At 40.5% G+C, this 15,223-nt stretch overlaps 1 protein-coding gene across 2 annotated transcripts in view; it reads left to right on the top strand.

Annotated features, from left to right (window-relative positions):
- The window catches only part of RAB27A (RAB27A, member RAS oncogene family), an 80,377-nt gene that overhangs the window by 19,962 nt on the left and 45,192 nt on the right, over positions 1-15,223 (top strand). The window lies entirely within an intron of this gene.

The following is a 15,223-nucleotide window of genomic DNA, read 5'->3' as shown; positions in this document are numbered from 1 at the left end:
ACCTCAGGGCAGAGCATGGTCACTGCTGATGAGTCACATAAAGCCCATTAAAAACAAAGGCTGATTTTTGCAGAAGCCGTAATTCATTTGCGCTGTCTTTGCAAGAGGAAGTCTTCCTGCTTGCTTCTGTGCTCCTGGGGTTACCGCAGTATGGCTGGGGCCCTGCCCTCTGGCCTGGGTGTGTTTTGTGGGGCCTGGAGGGGAGGGAGGGAGGAAGGGATGAGTGAGATAGATCTGCTCAGGAGAGGAGTTGCATTGCTGATGATTCTCAGGGTAGGGGGAGGAGTGGGGGGATGGGGGGTGGGGGGGGTGGGCGGCAGGAGCCACCTTGCTCACACAAAGACACTGACCATCCTTCCAGGAACCCAGACATCAGTTTGTTTGTTTGTTTTCTCCATTTCATATTCCTTTAGGTTTCTCTTCTCCCTGATGTTGTCTGAGCAGGGAACCTCTTTAGCTATGAATGCTAGATGCGTCACTCTGCAAATATTGAATGGATCCCCTGTTTGCACAAGAAGGAGAAAGTCCAGATGTCTTTAAGCTGCCACCTCTGTGCTTTGGTGACTGTGGACTCTTGTTTTAAAAATCTCCTCCTAGTGTCCTTCTTGGGTCTCTCTTCATTCTCATTGTTCCTCTCAGCTCTCCCATGGCCTCAGGAAATCAATTATGTTCATAACTCGAAAATCCATATTCTTAACACTGATTCTTCTTTGGAACCCTAGTTCTGTGTTCCAAATGCAAGTTAAACGCAACTCCCTGGATGGCCAGCATGTCTAAGGGACATTTAATTGATCATGTCTGGTACACTGTAGCATTGTAGTCTTGTGTCTGGATTTGAATGCTGGCTCTACAGTTGACTGGTTATGCATCCTTGAAGAACTTATTTAACCTTTCTGTGAGTCAGTCTTATTATCTGAAAATTAGAGCCTTTATAGGGTTGTTATGAGGATTAAATAAGTTGGTATTTTATTTATTTCTAAAGATTTATGTATTTGAGAGAAGGAGAGAGAGAGAGAGAGAACGAGAGCACAAGCAGGAGGGACAGAGTGAGAAAGAATCCCAAGCAGACTCCATGCTGAGTGTGGAGCTTGACTTCCATATCATGACCCTAAGATGATGACCTGAGTTGAAACCAAGAGTCAGATGTTTGACCGACTGTGCCATCCAGGCACCCCTAAAAGAGTTGGCATTTTAAAGGACTTAGAAAAGCACTCAGTAAGTGTCAGTTATAATAATCATAATCTCAAGTCATCTTTTCCTGTCTTTGTTAATAATAATAACAACATTAATTCTGTTAATAAAGCAAAGTTCTGGTTATCTTTTTTTTTTTAAAAGATTATTTATTTATTTATTTGACAGAGAGAGATCACCAGTGGATAGGCAGGCAGAGAGAGAGAGAGAGAGAGAGAGAGAGAGAGAGAGAGAAGCAGGCTCCATGCTGAGCAGAGAGCCCGACGCGGAACTCGATCCCAGGCCCCCGAGATCATGACCTGAGCTGAAGGCAGTGACTTAACCCACTGAGCCACACAGGCGCCCAGTTCTGGTTATCTTTAACTTGTATACCAGTCAGTTAAGAAGTCGTACTGATTTTTTCTACCTACTAAAATATGTCTTGAATTATTCCTCTTCTTTCCCACTGTAACCAACCCGAGTCAAATCATCACCTCTCCTATTCCATGCTGACCCTTTGTTGTGTATTCCCAGTCTCCACGGGCTGCCAGAAAGAGCTCTCTCAGGCAGACACTTCGTGTCCCTCTCTTTTATAGAAGTCTGCAGTGGCTTTCCATTGCAGAGGATAACAAGGACTTTTTACATTACAGAAGAGTCCTTTTGGGCCTCGGTTGCAGAGTCTCCTCCACCTTTCTAGCCCATCTGGACATATCCTCTCCATGGCCATCCACCTGAGGCCCCCTACGGGCGCCCACACACACCCTTCTCCCGCTTACACCTCTGCAAGTGCCAACATCTTCACTCCCACACTCCCAGGCTGTCACGCAGCACTTGCTCCTCTCTCAAGGCTGGGAGCCTTGTCTGGGTTCTGTACTTCGAATGCCAGACACCCCTTTGCCTAATGCCATCAACAGTTATTTACACCTTTCAGATTAGCATCAAAGATCATGTTGTTGATAGCTTCTGTTGTCTTTAAAGGATGATGCTTATTTGGCATGTGAAGTCCTTTGTCACATCCCTTGGTGAGCTGGTGATTTTTGTCCATTCACATGTATCGCTTGTCCCTTGGTGTGTGGTTTAGTCCTTGACCCAGATGCTACTCTATGAAGTTTTCCTGGTTTCCCCTGCCAGGCATATCGGATGTCTCCCCTTCCTTCTAACCCCCTCTGCCCCAGCCCTCCCACCCGTCCAGCATTGTGTGCATGTTTGTTACGGTTCTTGTTTCACTATTCATTCCCACAGAGAGTGCTTCTGTTAGACTGTTGCTCTTCCAGAGCTACGTTCTCAGTGTTTCACTTAGTGATGAGTGCAAGGCATGTTCTCGATCCTGGTTCGTTAAATGCATGTTTTAACTCCTGTGCTTACGAGCTGGTGCCTGACTTTAATCATCAGAACCAGGCTCTCCTGGAGTACCTGCGTGGCTCAGTCATTAAGTGTCTGCCTTTGGCTCAGGTCATGATCCCAGGGTCCTGGGATGGAGCCCTGCATCGGGCTCCCTGGAGAGCCTGCTTCTCCCTCTGCCACTCCCTCTGCTTGTGCTGTCTTCCTGTCTCTCTCTTAAAAACAAAAACAAAAGCAAACAAACAAAAACCCCCCAAAAAACCCCACAAGAACAACAACAACAACAAAACAACAGAAAAACAGGCTCTCTCTCCACTGTTCAAGCTCTGCTGGTGTGTCTTTTGATCATTGTCCTAGGCCAGTCTACTTAACAAACTCGATTTGAGATTATTAACACTTTTTGTGTTGGTGTGTGTATGTCATTTTGCATTGAGGGATATTTGGTGTAGGTTTCTTGAGAAGTACTTCCAAACCCGTCCCAGGCAGTACTACCCTTCCCAACATCATCCTACGCTGTAGAATTTTTGTCATTTTGCATTTGTCAGTTGAGCCAAGTTTATTTTCCTCTAAAACAATTTAAATATTCTGCTTAGACTAGCTCAAAAATCTATTTTTAAGTTCTTAATAGTTACTAAAAGTGTTTAAAAGTAATTAAAGGTTTGTGGAAATAAAAAAATAAAAATGTACTTTTTTTTTTTTTTTTTTTTAAAGCTGCTGTAAAACTTACTGCAGGCAGGAGCTGTAGGTCCTTTAGAAGTTGGATATAGACTCCAATGCTATAAACACCTGTGAGGTTTAATTTGTTTTTCTAAGAACTAAAGATTCTAGAGCCTTGTTACAGAGTTGCTGGCTGATTTCTATTTCTTTTGTAAGTGTCCCTTTTCACTTCTAGAATACAACTTGTCTGACATCCTTGGTCAAATAGATGCATTTAATGGAATTAAATGAAACCGATTTCAGGATAATTGCATAGACCAATGAAAAAAATTGGGAATTTTTTTTTTTCTTAAAGTACATCCTAAATAATTAGAATTTGGAATTTGTAGAGTTTAGAAATGTGGTTTCAATTTCTTTAATTTTAAAATTAAGATGTTGTCACCTTTTATAAAGTAATAAGTTCACACTTTTGCTTGCAGAGGGGAGATGGCAGATTGGGTAGAGCCTAGAGTATAACATTTCATACTCATCTTCAGTCATTTTTCCAAGTATCTGGTGAGGATCTTGATTTTCTTTCTTTCTTCTTTTTTTTTTTTTTTTTCTTTTTTAAACTGTAGCTTCCTGGGTTGCCTATGTTTATGGGCAGTGGGGTCAGATGGGGGGAGTGTGTGCATGGGGGTCTGGATCTTTCAGCCTTTTTTCCCCTCTCCTGGTCTACACCATCGGACTATGGAGTGTTTTCCCCCACAGAATGCTAGCCTTACACCTACTGTTTAGGACTGCAAAGTACTTAGAGACCTTCTGCATCCCAAGTCAGCAAACCTCCTCATCCACTTCTCAGAAACCTCCTCTCACCCACCTGACCATATTAGGTTAGGTGTTAATCTCAAGGGATCCTTTCATTATGCCTGCTCTTGGCATCTTGTGTCAGTGCTCTGAGACCTCCATTAGATGGTTAACTCTGTGAGGACAGGTGCTTTAGCTGTCTTATTTGCATTTTATCACCTTGCACAGTGTGTTGTGGGTACTCACCTATTAAATGAATAAACAAACATATAATCCCTGATTAAGACAGAACCTATGAAAGAACCAGACCTCTCCAGAGCTGTAACACCCCCCGCCCCACACACACACCCGATGCAGCATGGCAAAAATCAGACTTCTTCACCCTGCTGTAAACAAAAGGAAATGCCTATATTTTTCCCTCTGTCTCTGGATTGTTTGTACAAATTAAATCATCATTGTGGCTGGTCAGGTTTGGGTTGAGGTTCTGAACCAAGTTTTGAGGTATGGACTGACTCTTCTGACTGATAATGTTAAATTATAGAATGTGTATAAACAGTACTTTGCATCTTTCCAAATCGCTTATTTTTGAAATCTGTTGCCTCCAATTGCTAGGTGCTGTAATGGGGGAACTTGAGCTCTAGTACTTATAGTCAAGAATAATTTTGAAAAGAAAATTCAAAAGATAGCTTAATGACTTTCTGATATTTCTCTAGGGGGTGGAACACTACTTCAGTTGAAAAACTTGCTATGATAATTCTGCCTCTAAGAGACTGGATCTCAAGTAACCTTTTTTTATTTAGCTCCAAAAAAGAGCAACCTATATAAATGTATTGTGTTATATTTAAAGATTAGTTTTGGGTAATCACCTCAAACACCTGGCACTTATTAGACATTTCATTATTTTTTTATTCATTCAAATATGTATGAATGACTCTCAGAACTATAGCCTTCCCCACTCCAGGAATGACAAGGAAGAAACAGAATGACTTTGAAAGAAAAGTCTTGGGTAGAAAGTATAAATCAAGAATAGATTTTAAGGGGCACCTGGGTGGCTCAGCAGGTTAAGCCTCTGCCTTCAGCTCAGGTCATGATCTCAGGGTCCTGGGATGGAGCCCTGCATCAGGCTCTCTGCTCAGCAGGGAGCCTGCTTCGCCCTCTCTCTGCCTGCCTCTCTACCCACTTGTGATCTCTCTCTCTGTCAAATAAGTAAAATAAATAAATAAATAAATAAAAGAATAGAAGTTAAGAGAATTAGAGAAGAAAAAAGGAGACCAGAAAGCTAAAGATCAAAGGCAGAATAAATGTAAAAGCTTGTTAGCTAACACACTGAAGGAGAAAAATGACATAATTTTCTCAAGAGAAGCCAAAGCAAAATTTGACAAAACTGATACCCGTGCATCATACTCATTCTTAGAAAACTAAGAATAGATGGAGAACTTCCTTAACCCCCTCAAAAAATGTCTACCAAAAATCTAAAGCAGATGTTATTCTTGAGGGTGAAATGTTAGAATCAAGACAAGACTGTCTATTAAATTCTTTTGGAGGTCCTAACTGGCACAGTAAGACAAGAATATAAATAAACAAGTAGAAAGTTTAGAAAAGAAAAAAGCAAAATACAATTATTTTCATCTATATTAACAAATTGTTAGAAAAAGTGTGGCTAAGTAATAGAAGACATATGTATATATTTAAAAGCTGTCCCATAAGTTACAAACATATAAACTATCAGTAAGTCTGAAGATGTACAAAGTCCTTATGAAGAGACTTTATTTATTGACAACACTTTTAAAGTCATTAAAGAAGACCTAAATAAGTGGAGAGAGATAACTGTACTTGCACATGTAGGTTCAAGATCATGAATATGTCAGTCTTCTCAGTTTGATCCATAGATTTTCATGCAGTGACAGCCAAAATCCCCGTATGGTTTTTGAGGAACTTAGATGGAAGTATGGGAGGTTAAGATTGCCCACAATAAGGTCAGGGAGGCTGGTCTTCTCAGATACAAACTTATATGGATCGTCCCTGACTTAGGATGATTTGACCTAAGAGTTTTTGACTTGGAGGTGTGGAAGCGATATACATTCAGTTGAAACTGCACTGCGAATATTGAATTTTGATCTTTTTCCAGTCTAGCAATATGGTAGGATGCTCCCTTGTGATGCTGGGTAGCCAGAGGGAGCATCAGCTCCCGGTTGGCCACATGATCATAAGGGTAAACAACCCGTACACTTAAAACCATTCTGTACCCAGACAACCTCTCTTTTTCACTTTCAGTATAGTATTCAATCAATTACCTGAGAAATTCAATACTTTATTATAAAATAGGCTTTGTGTTGGATGATTTTCTCCAACTATAGCCTAATACAAGTATTCTGAACACTTTTTTTAAGAGAACCTAGGCTAAGCTTTGAAGTTCAGTAGATTAGGTGTATTAAGTACATTTTTGACTTAAGATATTTTAATTTAGATGGGTTTATCAGGACCTAACCCCACTGTAAGTTGAGCAAGACCTGTATAATGAAGTCATAGTAACTAAAGCCTTATGACATTGGCCCAGGGATAGTAAAAATGACCAGGAACAAAAGAGAGAGCCCTGAAACAGATCTGCCCATATATAGTGAATCTCTAGGGAAAGGATAATTTTTTTCAATGAATGGTACTAGGACAATTAGATATCCTTCAGGGAAAAAAAAAAATAATGAAATTGGATCCCTACATACACCTTAAAAAATTTCCAGTGGATTAAAGACTTAAATGTGAAAGGTAACATTTAGGAAAATAATATAGGAAATATTATTTCAAAAATATTATAGTTCAGGTCTTCTGATTTCAAGTCCTTTGCACTTTTAATGTCCTGTGCTGGGTGGTCTGCATGGCATACTAGACATTTTGCTTCCTGATTATCTTATTTGTCCTTTGTTGAAAATTAGTTCATTTTGTTTCCTCATCCCAGTGACCAGCTTACCGAGGGGAGCAGCTGCGTCACATATTTCTTTCATGCCCTTCATAGTTGCTAGCATAGTAATGGGCAACATATAAAAAGCCTCCATCTTTATCACTTTTGGTAAAGAAGGATTTCTTTTGGTACTTGAATATTAAGAACCATTAAAAAAGTGAAAAGATGGGGTGCCTGGGTGGCTCAGGCATTAAGCATCTGCCTTAGGCTCAGGTCATTATCCCAGGGTCCTGGGATCCATGGATCAGGCTCCCTGCTCGGCGGGAAGCCTGCTTTTCTCTCTCCCACTCCCCCTGCTTGTGTTCCCTCTCTCACTGGTGTCTCTCTCTGTCAAATAAATAAATAAAATCTTTAAAAAAAAAAAAAAAGGAAAAAAGTGAAAAGATGAACTACAAACAGGAAGCAGATATTTGCAACATCTGTAACTGACAAAGGACTAGTATCCAGAATTTATTAAGAACTCCTGCATATCCATAAGAAAAAGATAACACAATAGAAAAATAGGGAAAGGGTAGGCATGTGTTTCCATAAGAAGAAATTGAATGGCCAACACATTAAATACACTCAACTACATTAGCAATCAGAGAAATACTAATTTAGATCACTGATGTGTTACCATTTTGAGAAGTCGGACAACAAACACCAGATCTTGGTAGAAGTGTAGCTGGCGGTATAAAACAACTATATCCATCAACTATTTGGCATTATCTTGTATTACTGAGCAGGTACATACCTGTGCTCCAGGAATTTCACTCTTTGGTACCTATCCTAGTGCAGAGCTTCCTCTTCCCTATGCCGTGAGTTGGTTTAGAACTCCTCCTCCCACCAGGGTGGGTGGGTAGGGTCTGGCATAGTGCGGCCCCCAAATCTGTTGCCTTTGATCATGAATATTTGGTCTAGGTTGTCATACAAATAGCAGGAAAAAGGCTAGGAGGCAATTTTCAAGAGACACTCATGCTGGCAGACATCAGGAGACCTGCACATGCATATTTATAGCAGTGTAGTTTTAAATGAGAACAAAAACATGGGGGCACATGCTTTAGTTCTGCTAATTTTCCTCTGAAAACCCACAGGCATTAAATAATTAGAGAAGGGTTTTGACATGTCATTTCTTAATATCAGTGCTATAAGTGGTCATTCTTTCAAGTCAAAGAGAGATAGAGAAAGAGGCTGAATGAAAATGGTATTACTCCTGGTCAGTGTGTGTTTTCATCAACAACCCACTTATGTGTGTGGTGTATGATGATGGACAAGGGTCTGAGTTTTGAAACTGAGTGAGTGGTTTAATGTCGGCTTCCCAAAGGAGAGAATGCTGTGGAGGCAAAGGGACATCCAGCTCTCTTCCTGACATTTCCCTTTTACTCGTTCCCAGATAAACTACCTTACAACCGAGGAATGCAAACAAAATTTTGTCAGAACAGCAGGGACTGGGGCGCCTGGGGGGCTCAGTGGGTTAAAGCCTCTGCCTCCGGCTCAGGTCATGATCCCGGGGTCCTGAGATCGAGCCCCACATCGGGCTCTCTGCTCTGCGGGGAGCCTTTTTCCTCCTCTCTCTCTCTGCCTACTTCTGATCTCTGTCAAATAAATAAATAAAATCTTAAAAAAAAAAAAAAAAACAGCAGGGACTGCCCATCATGTCCCATGTAATTTAGAGTTTGGCCGAGAATCCCTGCTGTGATCCTTGGTCTTGTGTGTTTCCTCTTCTGTGGTGGCTATAGTCAGGGCCTTCTTTTTTCACCTTTTACCATTGGCCCTTCTGTGTCTATCCCAAGGACAGAGATAAATGTGGGGCCATGGGACTGTAGCTAGTTTTAGGCATTTCTCTGTGTTGTGTCTTTGCTGACCATTTAACACGCCACCTGTCCTAATCTGGTCTCATCATCTTTCCCCTCCAAAGACCTGATGCCCAACATGAAAACCTTCTGTCCACTCCAACTATTTCCCTTCCCCCACTTCAATGGCCTGTTGCTGACTGCAACACCCCTTTGCTGTCTGGTCGCTCAGTTTTATTATTTTTTTAAAGACTTTATTTATTTATGGGAGAATGAGTGAGGGTGGTAAGGAGAAAGGGAAATGAAAAGCAGACTCCGAGCTGTTGCAGAGCCCAATGTGGCGCCCGATCTCCGGATCCTGAGATCATGACCTAAGCTGAAACCAGAAGTTGTATGTTTAATCAACTGAGCCACCCAGGTGTCCCACCCAGTTCTATTTTTTGGAGCTCTTTGTCTTTGCTGCTTTCTCTTCTACCCACTGTGGCACTGCATTCTATTATTTTTAAAATTATCATCTGTTGGATTCCTTCCACATCATTCCCACTGCTGGTGCCCTTGTCTAGGCTCTCATCTTTACGGAGTGAGAGGAGATACAAGGGATTGCTGCCGCCATGACCCCATTTAATTTTCACATGGTTAAACCCTGGACTCTGAACCTAGAATCAGAGAATAGAATGTTTTCTAGGAAAGATACCATGAAGTGGAAACCTCTTATTTCATTTTTGAGGAAACAGTCCTGGAGAGGGATAATGAATGACCCATGGTGGGTTGCAGAGCCGGAACTTGAAACCCACACACTGATGGGTTAGTCGTCCAGCCCTCTTCAACTTGCCATGGGACCGTATAAGCATTCCTTTGAATTTATAGTTAATTGTCTTCTGTTTCTCTGACTAAACTTTTAGGGGAAGGATTATTTCTTCATCATATTTGTAGCCTTCGAAATAGTTGACAGGGCTTCTCAGTGCTTGTTAGATTGAAATCAAAACATGCCTGTGCACCAAACATGCTTTTTCTTTCTTTCTATTCCTGACTATCCTGCTAAATTCTTCTTGGGCTGGAAGGTACTCAGCTCAGACTCTGGCTCTTGCTTGCAGGCTTGGTCAGATAGCTCCCTCTTTCTGACCTCCCAGGGTCTATTTGTCTTGTCAAAACACCGTCTTCCAGGTACCCAGCAGTTTGCTCACATCATGTATTCTTTAGTCCTTCCAGTAGCTTTGCTAGATAAATATTCCCATATTGAGGACACAGCCTGGGAGAGGTTATGTGACTTGCCATAGGTCACACAGCTAGGAAGTAAGTTCAGAGTTCAGGTCTTCTGATTTCAAGTCCTTTGCACTTTTAATGTCCTGTGCTGGGTGATCTGCATGGCATACTAGACATTTTGCTTCCTGATTATCTTATTTGTCCTTTGTTGAAAATTAGTTCATTTTGTTTCCTCATCCCAGTGACCAGCTTACCGAGGGGAGCAGCCGCATCACATATTTCTTTCATGCCCTTCATAGTTGCTAGCGTAGTAATGGGCAACATATAAATTGCTTATCCAAATGTGTTGAGTTGAACACAAATACACTTTAATTTACCAAAAAAGAACAGCTATCAGTGGAGCCCCAAGATGCTCTTTCGGGTCACTCCTGAGTGAAATCAGCAAGGAACAGAGGGAACCAGAGGAAGGAAGAGGCTGTTAGAGAAAGCCAGATGGTAAACACAATTAGCAGTTGAATGACAGTCTGGTGATGTGGGGTGGGGGACAGGCAACACACAAGAAGACAGTCTTCAGGAAATGTGCAAGTTTACTGGAGAGTTGAGACACGTTGGTGGGAAGGGAGAGGAGTACTTCAAAGCAGCACAATACTCCTGTAAGTTAAGAAAGATGAAGTACTCATACTTAGTGAGAAAATGCTGGTTGAAGGGATATCCAGAGTCGGATGTGGCTTATGAAGACAGGCTTCCAGGGTGGGAGTGGAGTCGGTAGAGGAACATTTGGCTTAATTTGTGGTTATTCTGTTAACTACTGAGGCTGTGAAAGAAGGAACATAAATAGGTAAGGATGTTTCCTTTGAAACAACTTGCCTTCCTTTTCCCCTACTATGGCAATCAATAGGGAGCCCTGGTGTCAGAAGAGCAGGGAACCCAAAAAATTATGCATGTCACTGTGCATGGAGATGTGTTGTGGCGACCAAATCTGTGGATGTTTCTGGCACTGCCTTGTTGTACGTATTTTTTTTTTTTTTTTAAGATTTTATTTATTTATTTGACAGAGATCACAAGTAGGCTGAGAGGCAGGCAGAGAGAGAGGGGGAAGCAGGCTCCCTGCTGAGCAGACAGCCCGATGTGGGGCTCGATCCCAGGACCTTGGGATCATGACCGGAGCCGAAGGCAGAGGCTTTAACCCACTGAGCCACCCCGGTGCCCCGTTGTATGTATTCTTAGGTATTTGACTCATGAATATTAGTGAGATGCTTTAAAAATGTCAGTACTTTGACAACTAAACTATACTTCCAAACTATATTTCCTTTTTCTGAAAGGATCACAAAAAATCCACTGACTACAGGCCCCACACTGCATCTCCTGAGTTCTTAAACATTTTGCATCTGGACAAAATGAAAAACCTCTTCTGCTAGAATGGACATGAAAAATGTCCAATTTTCTAATAGTAAAAGCCTACATGTGTTCTTTTATGAGCTTCTGTCTTCTGCAGAGAACATAAGATTAAGTCCTTTTAGATTAGTGGTAATAGGGCTTTAATATCTGTTCCTTCCGGTGTCAAAATGTTCACAGTTTAGAATTATTTTGCAGCAGCTGAAGGAGCATGTATCTCCCCTACTTCGAGGCACCAGCAATTAAGGGAAATTATTTCAGTTATTTAAAATAAGGGAAATTAGGGAAAAGTAAGGGAAATTATTTCAATTATTTAAAAATTATAATTTCTATGCAGTGGAATCTGAAATGTGAATATGTAAAACCTTTTCTGGGACATTCATATTGAAATTTTTAAGGTGATTTCTCCTTAAAAATTGATTAGTATCATTGGGGTCAATTGTTAGTTTTAGTTTATTTTTAATGCTTGATAGCTATATAGCAATTGTATTTTTGTGTGATAAGCAAATATATATGGAAAAGTTCTAATTTAAAAAGGATACCATTTGATAATATTTTTTTTTTATGGAAAGGTAATTCGTGAGGTCAAAATATTCAGCTTACAAACTTTTACAATCAAATTTGTTGGTATGTGGAGTTAACTTTATATTTCAGGAAGTGGTCTTATTAAAACCTGTTTGTAGAATTCTGGGATCGATTTTTCATGTGTGACTTATAAAAGCTTTTCTTACTACTTTACAGTCACCTCTTATATATAGAGTCTCATTTCATCCTCAATAAAAAACTTAATATTATTTCTTTAATGTCCTCCAACCACTCAAACAAGATATCCGAAGTCATTGCTTATCAGTTTCTTATAAACTCATGGATTCCTACATCCTCGCGGTGGTCTGTCCTGTGCTTCATGCTCCTCTTGTCTGTAATTTTCTTTACCCTCTTACCTTGTTCTCTTGCTGTCAAAATTTTTATTTTGTGTTAGTAAATCTATATTGAGATTTCTTTATCTGCTCCTTTTAAAACAAGGCTTTCTAGGTTCTTTCTGAGTGGCCATCATGCCCACTCACTTTAGACCCTGTACACTTAGACTCTTGCTTTAAAATGTCATTCAGGAAACAGGAGCTTGGTTCTCACAGGTGTCCTCATCTCAGGCTTGGCTAATGACAAGGGCATGAATGGTTTTGGGGAACCAAATGCTAACCTGGACGCTTGGGTTTCATCTGCCCAGGGCAGGAGGAGGAAACTTCGTGAAGGAATCTGGTTGGAACAGTTAGGGAGCCTCTGTGATTGGATAGGCTAACAGGAGAGCAAGTGGTTGGAAAAAATTGCCCTGGCTTAGAAGGTAAGAGAATCTCTGTGGTTTTTGATAAAGCAGCAGCCACTAAGGGCCTCTTCTAGGTCTTGCTCCTTGCTGTCTGTAACAAGCTAAAAGGTCTGTCCAGTTTGTATGGCTAGGTGTTCTCTTGAATTCCTGGAGCACTCTCCCACCATCCATGAGCCACTTCTCCCCTTTTTGATCTGTTCCTTACCTTGTTAGTGTTTGACTTTGATGTGACTTTGACCCCTTGCCTGGGATCCTCCATTTGTATTTAACCCTTTGTGTCTGGAATTGGTTCTGTTGTCACCTTCACATGAGGCTGTCTGCTCTGGTGGGAACACCAGAGGCTGCTCTTTTCCTATTTTCTCATGCCCCTTTCTGCTTCCCTGGAACTCCCTAATAGTTTTAAGTAGCAATGCTTTTGTATAAAAGCATTCCTCATGACATAGCCATTAGCTGGAACAAGGGGTTCTGTGGATAAAATGTAATACTAGCAATTTCTCCTGAATTCATAGAAAAAAAAAATCAGGTTAGTGGAGAGAATTTTCAGTTTTTCTCACATCAGTATTAAAAAAACAACAACTTTGTGCCTCTTAATGCTATTCTGATTATAATTTAGTATGTAGTGGCTTTGGCCATAGTGCAAAATAATATATTCTCAGTTGTCTTAAGTTTGCTATATCAGTGTTTCATTCTGTTTTCAAAACATATCTTGACTTTTGAGGGTTCCACCCCGAGTATAGCTTCTTGAGTCTATTGAGACTAATCTGGATATATTTTCTGATGGCCCTAATGTGTCCATTTAGACTCGTTAGGAAAGGATCACCAGTGTAGCTGGTATAAACATCCTTCTGCCAGGTTCCATTTTCAAGGACACTGGTTCCTGTCCCAAGGTGGGGTGTGTGTGTGTGGGGGGGGCAGTGCTTCCTCTTGGTTTGATCTGGACTTTTCCAGGACTCTTTATACTTAGACCCAGAGCTCTTCCTTTCCTGTGAGTGACCCAATGAGCACTGTCTCCATGATTCTTTCTTAAAGGCTTATCTTCCTCTCTCATGCTTTAGGTAGCCCTTCTTGGAGTGCTCACCAGGGACACCCAATACATTTCGGGTTTTCCCTGCTGGTGAGAGGACTCCTAAGATTATGGTAAATGGGGGAGATCTGAGAGATGGCATCTTTAGGAAATGTTTGTTAGAAAAGCCTGGCAGGCTTTCCAAGTGGGTTGTCAGTCTAAGATGATTAGGCAGACAGGAAGTGTTTGGGTACAAAGGCAAATGAGATGATTCGGGTAGAGTTGAAGGTAGAGCTTTCCTTATTGGCTTCCAAATGTGTACAAAGGAGCTCTTGTTAGTCCTTATTGAGCCACAGGCCTTGGAGGTCAGGTCCCATCTTACTCTTTCACCAGAAGGTTCTACTCTCATTGCTTTTTTTATGTTGGAGTGCCATGTAAGAGTTCATTTGAAAAAATTTGCTAAAGAAAGTTTGCTACTAGCTGGATCACAGTTTTCTGAGGCAGTGAAAGGTTTGCTATAGTGACTTATGTAGGCTTTCTGAGACCCTGTGCAGGAATATCCAGCTGGCTGTGAAGATATTGATTTGTTATAGACAAGAAGTAACCCAAACTTAGACTAGCTCTATCATATTTATAGAAGTCAAACAAGAAGCTCCCCAAATATAAAATCATCTCTACAGCGGTCTATAAGTGAATGTTTATTTTATGTTCTTATACAGAACTGAATTTTACTGCACTTATATTCTGCTTTTTATTTTTATAATTGAATATTTTGATGTAAAATATTGTGTCCGTTTCTTATTGCTCAACTGACCTAAGAGGATGAAAGCAAACGTGCTGAATGCATGTGCCTGAGCCTTGCTGTCACGTGTTGAGTATGGCTGGCATATGCTTCTTTAAATAATTTCACGAGAGTGGACACATGAATCCACTCTGAATTTTTTGAAAAAAGAGAAAGAAAGAGAAAAAAGCCTAGTACAAAGTACAGCTTCCTAAATTAATGACACATTTATAGAAATTTCAAATAACATATGTACTTTAAGAGCAGAAGCAAATAATAGCCAAGCAGCATAGGTGAACACTTTGGAGGTCTCTAAATCTGGAATGTAAATCATTTGACTGTAAGAGTTTTTATTCCATTCAAAAAAATAACAATAAAGCGAAAACAGACATTTGAATACAAGTTTAGATAACTCTTAAAGTACCTCCATGGATCTCAGAGTTCTACGGAACACAAAATGAAGACCACAGATTTAATTCCTCTCTGAGTAGGGACTGCAATGCCTTGTTCGTTTATGATGCTTCATGTTTATCTTTTTTAGACATTACCTTTTAAAAATAAATACGATCCCATTTCTTAATACACTTTTCTCAGAAAAGAACAGATAAAAGAACAAAACATAAAATTGTATCAGATTGAAAAACACAATTAACTAGCTAGACCTAGCATGTATATAATCCTTTGTATAACAGGGTATACGAATCTTTTAAAAAAATAATGGAACATTTATGAAACTTAACAAATCTGTTACTTGTTAATTAGCAGATCACATTTACTGACCAAAATGCAGTAAAATTAGAAACCAACAGCAATAGCTCAACAGCCAACTGTGATCAGA

The sequence above is a fragment of the Mustela lutreola genome, chromosome 7, assembly GCF_030435805.1.
Source record: "Mustela lutreola isolate mMusLut2 chromosome 7, mMusLut2.pri, whole genome shotgun sequence".
NCBI lineage: Eukaryota > Metazoa > Chordata > Mammalia > Carnivora > Mustelidae > Mustela > Mustela lutreola.
Note: the sequence above shows the minus strand (reverse complement) of the source record. Positions and strands in the feature narration are given on the sequence as shown.